The sequence below is a fragment of the Ictidomys tridecemlineatus genome, chromosome 6 (genome assembly GCF_052094955.1).
Source record: "Ictidomys tridecemlineatus isolate mIctTri1 chromosome 6, mIctTri1.hap1, whole genome shotgun sequence".
NCBI lineage: Eukaryota > Metazoa > Chordata > Mammalia > Rodentia > Sciuridae > Ictidomys > Ictidomys tridecemlineatus.
In genome coordinates this window covers 137,977,708-137,991,230 of record NC_135482.1, presented here as the reverse complement: position 1 = coordinate 137,991,230, position 13,523 = coordinate 137,977,708, and the positions used below count along the sequence as shown (strand labels likewise).

General features: G+C 35.3%; 1 long non-coding RNA gene across 1 annotated transcript in view; it reads right to left on the bottom strand.

Moving 5' to 3' along the window:
* The window catches only part of LOC120888663 (uncharacterized), a 114,374-nt gene that overhangs the window by 96,638 nt on the left and 4,213 nt on the right, over positions 1 to 13,523 (bottom strand). The window lies entirely within an intron of this gene.

Below are 13,523 nucleotides of genomic sequence, written 5' to 3'. Positions count from 1 at the left end.
ATCTTCCACCAGTAAGTTAGCAATTTTTCACATTAGCTAAGCTTCCTCCCTCTTCAGCATCTCTTCAGTATCTGGAAAATTTTACTTCTGAGATAAAATTGGTCAGTCTCACATATCATGAATTCTGTGAATCTTCCCTGTATATTGGACATCAAAATTATACAGTTAGCCACTGGAAGAAACTTTTAAAATATATATAAAAAAAAAAACTACTTCACAGAAGAAAACCAAAGTACAGGCGATAAATAAAGAAGGATGAGCATAGAGAGTGAGCAAGTTGAAACATTTCACTCCAATCTGTTCATCTTCTCCTGTAACAGTATCTTTTCCTCTGATAATCAAATTCCCCAAATTACCAACTGTTTATATTTCCATGATGTTTTTATTCAGAGTTCCCATCTTTGCTGAACTCCCATCTCACCTCATCTCACCTTCTATGGGCACTATTTGCAACTCCAAGTGTGAATCGTGGCCCTCTTGCTGATTCCACAGAGTTGGTAGGGATTATACATGTGTAGATTATGTAAGTTTAGAAAATTTTACCAAAGGTTCTGGGTCAAGTGAAGATTCAATTTCAAACCACATAAGCAAATGCTTCAATGAGTATTAAACATCCCTGCTCACCAAGAATTTTTACCCTTGTATTTTAAGTAGCCACCTGATTCTCGCTTAAAGTAACTTTCCCATCATCCTCTTTACCTTATCATCAGCTCTTTCCTCTTCCATCCTTAAATTTATCTTAATTTCTTAAGGAAGAAACTAGTTATTGTTTTGTTTTAGAGTCTCTCTTTCTCTCTACCAGGCCCTAGAAACCTTATTCTCTGATCAAGAACATCTGCACTTGAAACTAATCAAACCAATCATTTAGGTGTTTTAGCAGTTTTTCTCACCTCAACATGTGACTTTTCTTACCAACAATGGCCAGGACCTGTACTTTTAGGTTTCTTGCTTCAGCTCTGCACATCAGGAAATTTTAAGGATAGCAAATGATTGCTAAGGACTTAATGCATTTGAGGACCACATTCATACAGATATAAACACATACTATAATTACCTTTACTTCTATTGCCATTTGGCTTTGCCATTTATGAACAAGCTAATCATTTGATTTTTCTTGCCTCAGTTTTCTCATCTGAAAAATGGGATTAAAACAGTATAACCTATGCATCGTTTAAAGGGTTGCTTTATGAATTAAGAGAAATATAAACATGAAGTATTTTGAAAACTCTGAAGTTTCATACAAATATGTGATGACATTATAAATAGCTATCTTCCAGCCTGCAGATAAGACAGGTAGAGAGAGTAAATAAAGATTCTGTAACAATGTAGGTTTTGTTTTATAAACACAGAGCGATCAGTAGAATCCTATAAACAATACATAATTAACTTCAAATAAACATGAGATATTTAAGATGTTTGTAATATGCATTGAAATTATCAGTGGACTTATAAAATGGAAATAAATAACATGTCCATCTACAAATATGACATTAGAAATTATTACTAAGTGATTGCCTCTGTGAATCCAGTTAAATATCATCAGGGAGCAAGTCCAAGTCATTATTTTACCCTCAAAAAAAAATCTAAATTTATTTCTCACTTCCTGGAAAAGCAAACAGCTAGATATTTTTAAGACATAAAACCAAGTGCAGAAATCTGTTAATTATGATAAGAAGACTGTTAAGATAGTTCATATGCCTGTCAAAAAGGTCTACTTCTTTATTTTTCATCCCGCAAAAGCATCTCTTCAGTATCTGGAAAATTTTACTTCTGAGATAAAACTGGTCAGTCTCACATACCCTTTCAATCCTCCCTTCCTGTGTCTTGCTAGATGCTTGAGAAGGACAAAGCAGGAACACCAAAGGACCTATCAGAGCATTTATCTAGGTCTCTGGAATAAAAGGAAAGTTGGGGGTGGTACCCATCCACAATTAATCACGGATGGTGATGTCTTTATTGGCTACTGACCTTGCAATGAGTTGCATGAGTTATAAGAAGGTTCTCTGTTACCCCAATCCCTATTTTCTTGAAGGAGAATATAAATCACTTTGGCCTCATGAATTTCTCATATTTACAAAGTATACTTCCAAATTTTCCACAGAGGATGCAGGGTAGCCACTTATTTTTCCAATTTAAAAAAAAATAATTTTTCAGCTTGTTCCGATGTCACATCAGGAGACCAATGATTGAGATGATCTGGCTGAGAGTGACCCGGGGATGCAAGGTGGATGTCAGCAAGAAGCCCAGAGAGCAGCGGATAGCTTCCATCATCCCCATTCTGAGGTTGTTTGCATTACTTCTTCTCTAACCTTATGCTCGGAGCAACAATCATGGTAGATTGCCTTATTCTGTTCCATTAAGAACTGAAGCATATAATAAATCAAATTCCATAGTGACATATCTTGCTTTGGTGGCATGATAAGTTGCTTCTTGGCGGAAATTCAGATGAAGAATATCTGGGATTTTCTAAATATACTTCTCCATATTCCCTCAGAACTGAAATTTAAAATTTTAAGTATTGTATGGCTCCTGGAAAAATTAATGAAATAAAAAAGAGAAAGGGATTGCTTCCCTCAGAAATATCAAAAGGGCTCAGTAAGTAAATATTATAGTGTGAGTTAAGGTGTGTGTATATAAATATATATGTCAGGGGGAAAAGGTTGGGGAGAGAGAGAGATGCCGATGAGAAGAAAAGTGGGATAAATATTTTCGGCTTTGCTCTTCAAAACTCTGCATATTAAATATAAGCATCCAAGAACACTACACAAAAAATACACTACGCAAAATGTATGCTCTCTCATGTAGAAAAAAAATAATTTTACTAAGATAGAGTTTCTCACAAAAGAATTGATCCTAGTTTCATCTCATTAAGGCCAGAGAATACCTACGCTAACAAAGACCACCTATTAGGAAACTTTTAACCAAAGGTTAAAATTTCAAGCTACCTGAAGATTTAGTGAAAGACTAAACTGAGATGCACATTTTGAAAGATGTGGTATTAAAATATTTAGTAATTATAGGCTTTTCAATATTTACTCTGCACAATTGCTCTTCTGACATGTTGGGCACCACAACAATGTATAGAATGCCCCTAAAATGTGTAGCTGCCCCTAAAAGTTCGGCCACTCCTGGGCAACATAAGGCACCTGGGCATGCTACTAGACTATAAGGCAGGCTAACAGAAACACAAAAAGATTGGAATAAGTCATGCTTTAGTAATTTGGAGCATAACCTTTCATTTTAATAAGCATACAATTTTCATGATAGATAAACATCTGACCCTGGACTTGAAGAGGAGTGGTAATTTGAAATGCAGAGACTAGGAGATGTGTCAGGTCATAATGACAGCAGGAACAAAGTTACAGATGCAGCAGTAATAACAGGAATATCTGACATTAAATTCATGTTTGCTGTATGTTCAACACTACGCTAAGCATTTGCATGTTTTAACTCATTTCTTTGTTCCATAAGGTCTGGAGGTGGAAATATGATTGTTATTCCCCTCCAACAGATAAGGAATCAAGCACAGAGTGTGCAAGCAATTTGCTTAAATGCGCTAATGTTGAAATGGGTATTCACACTCAGTCTGGTTCATACCCATTTTTTAGCAATGATTCAGTGGGCCAATTGGATTTTGAGCAAACAGAAAGATAGAATTAAATAATACGTATTATGGAGGATCTCAGACAATGAAGAGGCGCGATTCCGAGCTGAAAAATGACTGAAATCCTACTTTAGAATGACATCTGATATCATCGTGTATATTAGATTTGGAAGATAAGCATCATAATCAAAGGGACTGGTTAGGAAGCTACTGCAATAATCTAAGATGTATAAAGAGGAAAGTGAGACTGTGAAGAAAAGACTAGTATGCAGACCAATCTTCTTTTCACAATTAAAAATGATATTTACTTGCCAACCCTACCACTGGGTTATCCAGAGTTGACAGGATGACAAGATAATCAATCAAATAGTGTATTTAGTCTTATTTTCTTAGTGAATTAAGTTGCTTCTTCAAAGTAAATTACAAACCCATGGAGATTATTACTTAATTGCATAAAGGTAATAATACCACAGCTGTACGTGCCTAGTGCCTCAAGGAATTAACACACCTTTGAAGAATTAAAAAATAAGTATGCAAAAAAATCAAAACTTATTAACATGTAAACTCTCTGGATAAATATTTCTTCCAGGATTTTGAGAAGGCCCACATTGAAAAAACTTTACATGGATAATTCGCTATCGATTGATACCCAGGAAATATTATATTTTTAATGGCAATGGATATTATGTCTCTTCTTCACCATTAAAATTGAGGTCCTAATGATCTTTGTGAAATCTTTATCCTAACATCACATTTAAAAATAAAATATTCGCAAACTTGAAAGTTTTTGTATGAATTTTCATTTAGTTCTTTTCCTGCACTTTGAAAGCACAAAGCAAGATTTACTGGTTTGTTTGCGGTGCCATCTGTGTGATTAGCTAAGAAAACCTAGCATACGCTTAAAACAATGCAAGAAAAAACTATGCAAAATTAAGCTAAAACTGTCATAATGAAACTGCTAAATTTCACAGAGATCAAATCCCACCACACTGAAAATGTTTCTTGGGCCTGCCTAGAATTTCTCACATCATTAGGTGTGAAAAACATAAATTGAGCACTGCTTTTTTTTTTTCTTCCACATTTTGTCCATGATGAGAACATTTGGGAGACAAAGCTCTTGGTAGCCTTGAGGTCTGGTGTTTGGAGGAACAAGGGAAAGTGATTGAAGGCTGCACTCTCTACAGATTCTGGGCACTTGTTCAGTGATTGTTTCTGAATCTTCAAGTCATTTAAAAAATAATTATGCATTCCCACATTTCCACTTCCTTCTAGAACACAAAATTATCCCTTTTTTTCTACAAGAAAATGAGAGAAAATTGAGAATCCAAATACCTGATCAAATACAATATCTCAAGACCAGGTCTGGAACCCAGAAATTGTGTTGTCTGAGTAAAATGATTCAACTCCAGATACTGCATTTCTTGATGCAGTATTTTTTAAATTTCAGGTATTTTAATTTCAGATATTTTTAAATTTCAGGAATACCTGTCTGCTTGCCAGACATCTAGGTAGGATTTAGCTCTACGTGCATGTTAATACATTCATTTTATAAAGGTTGAAAACTCTGACTCATTGCCCATCAAGTTAAAGCACAAATTCAAGATTTTTAAGTACTTAATCTGTACCATGTAATGAGATTTATATTACAAGCTGAAAAAAAGAAGTGCACTTAGGATACAGTCCAAAATAAAACTACCTAGCACAGCGTGAGAGTATGCTTCCAAACTGTTTTTCCATACATTCTCTCATAGTGTCCACCAATGGAATCTCTTTTGTTATCTCCAAATCTTGCACCACAAAATCCTACTGTCCTGCAAGGAGTATCCAATTCTACATCATTCCACCTAAAATTGGGCATCCTTTTATAATGTTTAAGCACATTCTGCATTTTCTATAATTTGACTCCAACATTTTTCTTTACTTACAAGAAAAGTGGAGAACACTGAATGTACACCCACATTTGATACATAACCACCGTACATTTCCATGACAACTTGTACATTTTTGCTGCGAAAAGTGAAACATGGTTCAAAAGTGAGTAATACAGAAGGTCATTTAATCTTCCAATACTCAAAATATTTTTACACTGTGCCTCCCACACACTCCCACCCTCCAAAGCAAAGGACTTTGAAGATTGAAATAATAAAGGGTAATTATAATCAAGTTTAATGAAGTTGGAAACTAAGATATTTTATATTAGTGAGTGTGTTATAATTAACTCTGGTAAATGATACCAAAATGAGTATTTTCATACTCTCTATTCCAAACAAAAACCCAAAAGGATAAATCTGTGTGATCATGCTTTCTTCCATAAAATAGAGAAATAAATCTCTATTATTACTCTAAAGTATAGTGTCTAATATATTTTGTTGAAAAAAAACAGCAAGGAGGGGCTATTTCAGCTAAGGTATTTACAAAAAAAAAAAAAAAAAGTAAATTCTAGACAATGGAAGCAACGTTAATAATGTCCTGTGAGTGTTTCAGAAGACATGTTATCTATCCATTGTCTGATGACTTAACTAGAATAATTTGGGTTTAGTGAGAAAATGAAACACTTTGAATTTGTAGCTTTTCTCTAAATAAAATGAATCTACTTTATCAACTGGAAAAAAGTATGAGAGGAAAAGGGACAAGAAAGTGCACACAGATTGTTGACAGGGCCAGAAATGATAAGAATCAAAAACTTACTACATTGAGAACTTACTAGTATTTGTGATAAAGCATAAAAGAAATTCTTATCTTCACTGAACTTATATTAGATGTCCAGAAACCCAAAACCAAGATTAAAGAACACTATGATGGATCCTATCAGCATAAGTGGAGACCTTCTACCAACAACAGTTAGCAAGTACTTCTGCCTCAGTGAGGTTTCTGAGATGAAGGGGTGTTTACCAAACCTGGGACCCAAGTGAACAGAGCAAAGTAACAGCTATCACTTTTCATTTTCATTTTATAGGTCTAGTAGAGAAATGCAGCATTAAGACCAGAAATCTCAACAGAAATACATCATGTCATATTTTTGCTTGTTCTAAAATTAAGCATAAAGACATATGTCTATATCAGAAACATTCTTCTTGTTATTTATATGTAACTGAATCGTCTTTGGTTTGGGGGGGAGGTGGAAGCAAGGAATATAGTCATTTGTATAAACTCTCAGACCTCCAAGTCTAAGATTCTGTTCAATTAAGAGCTGCCATTATGGGGCCCTGACTCCTCAAGACCTTTCTATGCCAGGGAAAGGGTTATTGAAGAGTGGGTATAGATCCGTTTTAGGAGAGAGACTTCAGGCACACACTTCTGCAGTGCATCTCAATAAATGTTGACTGACAGCCTAACACATCAGTTTTCTTGGTGTTGACCTATATATGCATTCTGATAATGTATGGTTGATTCTCATATTTATCAGGTAACTTATAGCTTCCTGGGTCTCTCCACTCAATTCTAGCTACAGATTTAAGAAGAATACCTCCCTGGGTTTGGAGTAGGACAGGGTGAATTAGATGCAGTCAGCTCTGTAGCCATTAGGCATAGGATCCTCTCTGGGGCTCGTGTGCCTGAGTTTGAATGCTCAGCCAAGGGCACCTGTGATATAATTCAACCATCATCTTCCCATCTAACCCACAGTGCTTTCATGACAACTTGTCAAATATACTCTCTAACACTCACTTCATCTCCCAACCCAGCAACACTAGCAGGAAGCAAATGGAATTAGTGTAGTTTCTGAGTCCACACAAACCGTTAGTGATACTTTCTCTGTTCCCTAACTATCCTAGAATACAAGTGGGGATAAACAATAGCACTTTAGACCTGTGGGTTTTAGAATACAGCCTTTTATTTTCTTTCCTAAGATAAGGGAAATTTTCTATCTATAAATCTAACTTTTTGTTTTCCAAACGATTATTGACAGGAATGTTAAGAACACTAAGGTTCTTTAGATCTCAGAAAATAATGGTCTATACCTGCTTCCAGATCACATGGTGCTTGATGTAGAGGGTGGCCCCTGGAAGGTGCTAACATGTTGTATGGCAAGGATTTCCCTCAAGCCCATCTATTAGGTTTATGACATGAATCCTTCTGCAGGGAAAGACTGCCCTCACCGCCCTTCTGAACTCACCTCTCTGCCAACTTCCTTCCCCTCTCTCCTCCATGTCTATGGAGAAACTGTCATAATGGGATACATCAAGATACCCCTTAGGAGGCCTGCCTCATAACCCAAGATTACTTTTCAAATAGAGAGACAGAATTGCTTGCAGTTGTAGGATCCTGGACAGTACCTAGTTGTGTATATTAACATGCCCTAAGAAAGAAAATCTACAACATGAAAGGCAGGCGGCGGGGGCAGGTAAGTTGGTCAGCCTCAGATGTCACCATAAGGGAGCATGGAAGAGATTTCCATTAGCATCGCCTACCTAGGAGCTGCCCAGGGCACATGTTTCGCCCCTTAGATTTATCCATCATGATTCCTTTGGGATTTCATCCAAACAAGTATCTCAGCTAAGAAAATTTAGGACCAGTTTGCTATTGTTTTTATTTCATATTCATCAGGAAAATGTCTTATTTTGCTTACTAACTAGTTTCTTTACTGAGAGAAGTGCATTTTACTCTGTGGGCGGGGGGGAGGGTGTCCCCAATATAAGCCACTTTACCAGATCAATTCTTGGTAATGAGTTCTTAACCCACATCATGTGCACTTCTAAGTACTAGGTATAAAAGTACTTAATTCTTACAACAATCCTGAGTATTAGTTATGGACACACTATTCCTCTCTACCCAAAATTCTTTTTAAAAAAAGAACTCACACAGTGTTCTTTTAAGCAGGTAGTTCAGTCTTTTCTTTGTGGTCTCCTTGGTTTCTGAGTGTCTAATCATCCTGATCCACATTGGGCCTAAAGTTGTCAATCCACATTCTAAACTCAACAAGGAAGAACTGGAGAATTTTCTTTGTTCACGACTGCTGCCCTTTCAATCATTGTTGAAAATTGATTTGTACACATACTCTTCCATTACATCCTCTGGGCCTCAAGCTCCACTGACGATATTTTCATATTTGTAGTCCTTTTCCTGTAAACACAATACAATGCCAGGAATGCTTAGTCCTAAGGGGTACTAGCTGCATTCAAGATCTGCCCCCTCTCTCAACACGTAGGTCCTCATATTATTCTCAGGTCTCTGAGTCAAAGCTCATTTGTGGAACCATATGAATTTGTTCACCTCTCTACAGCTTGAACTTTAGCCACCCGTGTCCACTCCAGTGGATTTCTCCAACTTAACCCCAGAGATCAGGAATTTGAGTTTTCAGTCTTTAGTATTCCAGAAGGTTCCTGGATCCCACTTACAGCTTGAGTTTATCTTTCTGTGTTAACAGATCAAGTGGTATTGTGTGGGACTTCTCTTTGTCAGGGTATAGAAGATTCTGGCACATTTTAATGCAAGTACAATGAATGAAATAGAACCTTTATATAGCCAGGAAGCCATATAGTGTCATTTGGATGAAAAGGGTTGATGATTCGCTAAGTTCTCCTTAACTAAGAATATTTTGAGTTAATTATTTATTCGTATGCAGAAGAGTATTGCCATCACCTGTCCATATACTCATTACATTTACTTATTTAATGCACCTGTTTTGTTTTGTCCCCAAAGAAATGAGTTCACTTTTTGTGCACCAGCATGACTCACACCAAGGTGAATGGTCAAAATTAGAATCACTTTGAAATGAGGAAACCATGCCACTCCGCACAGGCTAGTCATATTAAGCTGCCCCCTTGAACATCTGTCCATCTCACATTAGACACTCTACTTCTCACTCTGGCCTGATTTATTTCCCTTCAACCCAAAGATCTCAGCTAGATCTCCAGGGAGGCAGGGAGTGTGTATTTCCTTTTCACAATTGCATCCTACTGCCTAGCATATTATCTGGCACATGGTAGGGGCTCCATAAATAAGATTGAATAAATTAATGTTCTACAAAAACAGTAACCAGATTCTCCCAAGGGACTCCAGCTATGTATACCTAAAATCAAACTTTGTCTTCTCCTCCAAAACCAGTTTCCTTTCCATCCTTCTCTATCTAGAGATACAAATACTTTGTCACTTTGAATTAAAAAAAACTCTACTCACCTTTTAAATATCCTTCCCTTCGTTCTCTTTTCCAGTTACTTAATAATGCTTGATTCTTTCCTTTAAAATATCCTTTGGAGCTTTTCTTTTTGTATTTTGATTTTGCAATTATGACTTTGTGATCTGATATATGAATTATGACAATTATCTATTATGTGGTCTCCCAGGTTTCAGATCCCACCAACATTCTAAATGATGCTAGAAACAGTCCCCTAAAATACCACCTTTATTATATCACTCATTTTTTTTACTAAATCAGGAACAAATATCCTTATATTTAAGGACCTTCATAATGGTACCCATACTAACCTCCAAATTACTTTAATTTACACCTTCCATTCTAGACAAGTAAAGTTCCCAATGTCTAACAGACAGTCTATCACTTCTTGCTTTGTGGTTAACTCACTTTGTCATATGTAAAATATATGATATGTCATCCAAGGTCAAATTCAAGTCCATGGACCTACATGATGACATCTGTCACTAAAACATGTGAATCTCTTGCTTGTATCAACACTCTTATTAAAAAAATAATACTTTTCTGCAGAAATTTATTTGCATTTCATTATAGGAATTGAGGAGAACATGCCACTTCTGTGTTTCATTACAGATTGTTCTTAATGCTTTTCTAATTACTACAAGTGATCTAGGGATCAATTTTTATATCAGTGAGCATCTTTTTTGATATTTTTTTAATCCACCAAATCACTAGGACAATTATTTCACAATGTAGATCCATAGATTCTTGGGAAATGATTGTATTCATGTATTCAGTAAATTCTCATTGCATAATCAATACATACCAGGTACTGATGAAACAACAAAAGAGAAAACAGAGCTGTGTTATAATGGTAGATACTGAAAACACAAAAGGAAACAAATAAAATACATAATTTCAGATATGGTAATATATGGTCTGTATACTAATACCATATTTGCATTAGATTATACTATTTTGCAAATACAGCTTGGATCCATGTGTTGTTCTTGACTATTCTAACCACTACCTCTAAGTCAGCCTTGACTTTCACAGCCTTCTAGGCATGGATTAGGTCCTTATTTGTGGAAATAACTGTTGGTGAGACTTATTTTTTCAAACCAGAATGGAACTAAAATATTATTTTTAAGAATTAATTATAATTGAATATGTGCCAAAAGTACATAAAGAAAAAAAAGATCTGGCATGGTACACTGCCAGAATAGAAATAGATTTTGGACTCAATTCAGTTTCTAGTGAATTAATGTCCAAAGCACACAGGGGCAAATGTGCACACGTTTGTAATATCAGCATAGAGACCAGGGTACACTCAGAACCTTAATTTTCAGCTTTACCTCCCCATCCAGAGGGTAATCTTATCCTTGGTCTCTGTATTAGGTTTACCTATCTAACCTCTGTATTTATTAAAATACATTCTTTCAAAGGACTTTGTGTGCAGGAATTGGGAATGCAATGTTACTATTCCTAATAAAAGATACATTTTATTTTCTCTGTATAGTGAAAATGAGCCACAAGGTGTTTGGCTAGTCTGCCTCCATGAGGACCTGCAGACTGATAGTACCTGAACTATTTGCACTTATCAGAAGCATCATAGTTACATAGATATTCATAGTATTATATCAGGTTCCCAACTATGTGCTAGGCATTGTGCTCAGTTCTGAGGATGCTCAATGGAAATGTTAGTTTCATGGTCTAGTGAGGTTAACAAACCCACAAATGATACACTATACCACTGGCTAACATGTGCAGTACTAGAAATATAAATAGCTTCATTTGAAAAGAATATTGAAGCAGAAAGGAACCTGAAAATCCTTGACTGCAGCCCAAGTGAGAGAAGGGAGATTTACACAAGATGTTCATTGCTAAAGGAGACTGGAACCCAGGTCCCTTGATATCAGGAGAAGGCTCACTCCGCTGCTTCTTTCTAATCCAGCCACTTGCTAAAAGGTTGATTTTGTTCTCTAACTTTCACAATCAATGTATTAGTTTAAATATATAAAACAATCCTGAAAAAGTATTCAAATAGGAACACAAATTATTTTTGGTTTATATCATGTAAACCGCAATGATAAATATTGTCATTCGATATGTGACATTCATCAAACTATCTGTTATTCTTCTCTAATTTCCTGGTTCCTTCCACTGTTGTGGGTTAGGCAATTTATTAAATTAACTTCAGGGGTTAGTTCATTCTGAATCATTGCCAAATCCTCTGAGAGAGAGAGAAAAAAAAAGATATAGGAGTGGCTGTATATAAGACTACTGTTGTTTGTGGTGGTAAAAAGAATTACATACTCTGCAGTGAATTTCTCACCCAAATATACAAGATGCTTATCATCTGAGTTTTTATGTTCTTAATCTACTTCTGAATGTATATTAAATATATTTGGCTTTTTTCTCTTCTAATTACCTGATTTATCCAAAACCTTCTGTGTATAAAATAATTCTGATGTAAAGCCTGTGCACATTGTGTGTTTTCAGATCCAGCTTGACAAGCTCAACAGGACTTTGTGCTATGTTTTATGAGAAGGCTAAGACTAAATTGGCCCATTTTTAATAGCAATTGTAATATTGCATTAGATTTATTAAGGTGATTTGCTAATGCCTCTTTTCAGAAAACATTGATGCTTTCTGATCCCTTCTAAGCTTATCTTTTAATGAAGACTATTTTAAGATGAGTGTTTCAGATTTTAGCTACTTATACATTTTTAAAGTATCTGTAATGCCCCAAAAGAGCTACACAAAAGCAAAATATATGTATAAAAGCAATCACATTTTAAAGCAAAGGCAGAATGTTACTTATTCAGGAAATATATAGCATGTCATAACCAATGGTAGAGATTTTTGTAGTTACCCAAAATTGACATTTAAAAAACAAATCTTGTTACAAAAGAATGTTTTTAATTGCATGAACTAAACTATAGAAGTTAGTTTAATATCCTATTAATTCAAATCAAACACCTTTTCTTCTTGTGAAATATCCAGATAATTGGGGTAATTTAAAGGAATTTTTTTAATTACCTGGAAAATTGCCTCAATCTTTCACCTTAATCTTCTGTTTTATTTTGCAGATTAAATAACCTTTCCAAAAAAAAAAAAAACTATTTCCTATGTTCTCCTATCTCTTCTTTTGGGTTACTGTAAATTCCCTGTGGAACTGAAAGATTAAAGGTGTCTAGGATATACAAGGAGAACATAATTTTTAAATGAAACCTTATTTCCAGTTATAATCAGGTAATCACCATATCAAACTTTCTAAAATTCTGTTACCTCGAGCCACAGAAAAATGGAGTCCTGAGTAATTTCCATGGTAACTTCTACATGTCATCTTTATATTATTTCTGTAAACTCAAGTTTCCCTAACCACTATGCACAAGAGTATGTGTGTATGTGTGTGTATGTGTGTGTGTGTGTTTGTGTGTATGTATGTATATGTATAGATATAGATATAGATATAACCAATTCTAAGTTAAAGTGCCTCGATTTATAACATCCTTAAAACATTTACTCCCAACATTTACTTTGTGTTCACTGGGACAGAACAGCAGTCATTTTAAGCCACAGGCACATCTATAACTGTACAAGCCTCACAATTATTCAGAAAGTAATATTTGAAGAGTATCAAAAATCATAGTTTATTCGACCTGCATATAAAAACCATTCAAGTATACTACATTTATCATATTAAAAATGCATCATTAAAATTTAAAAGCAGGTGCAGTTGCTCAATAAGCTAATGGTATAGTCTGAAGACTCCACTCAAGATTGTATTGTTGAATTCCCAATTGGATAAAGGAGAGACAG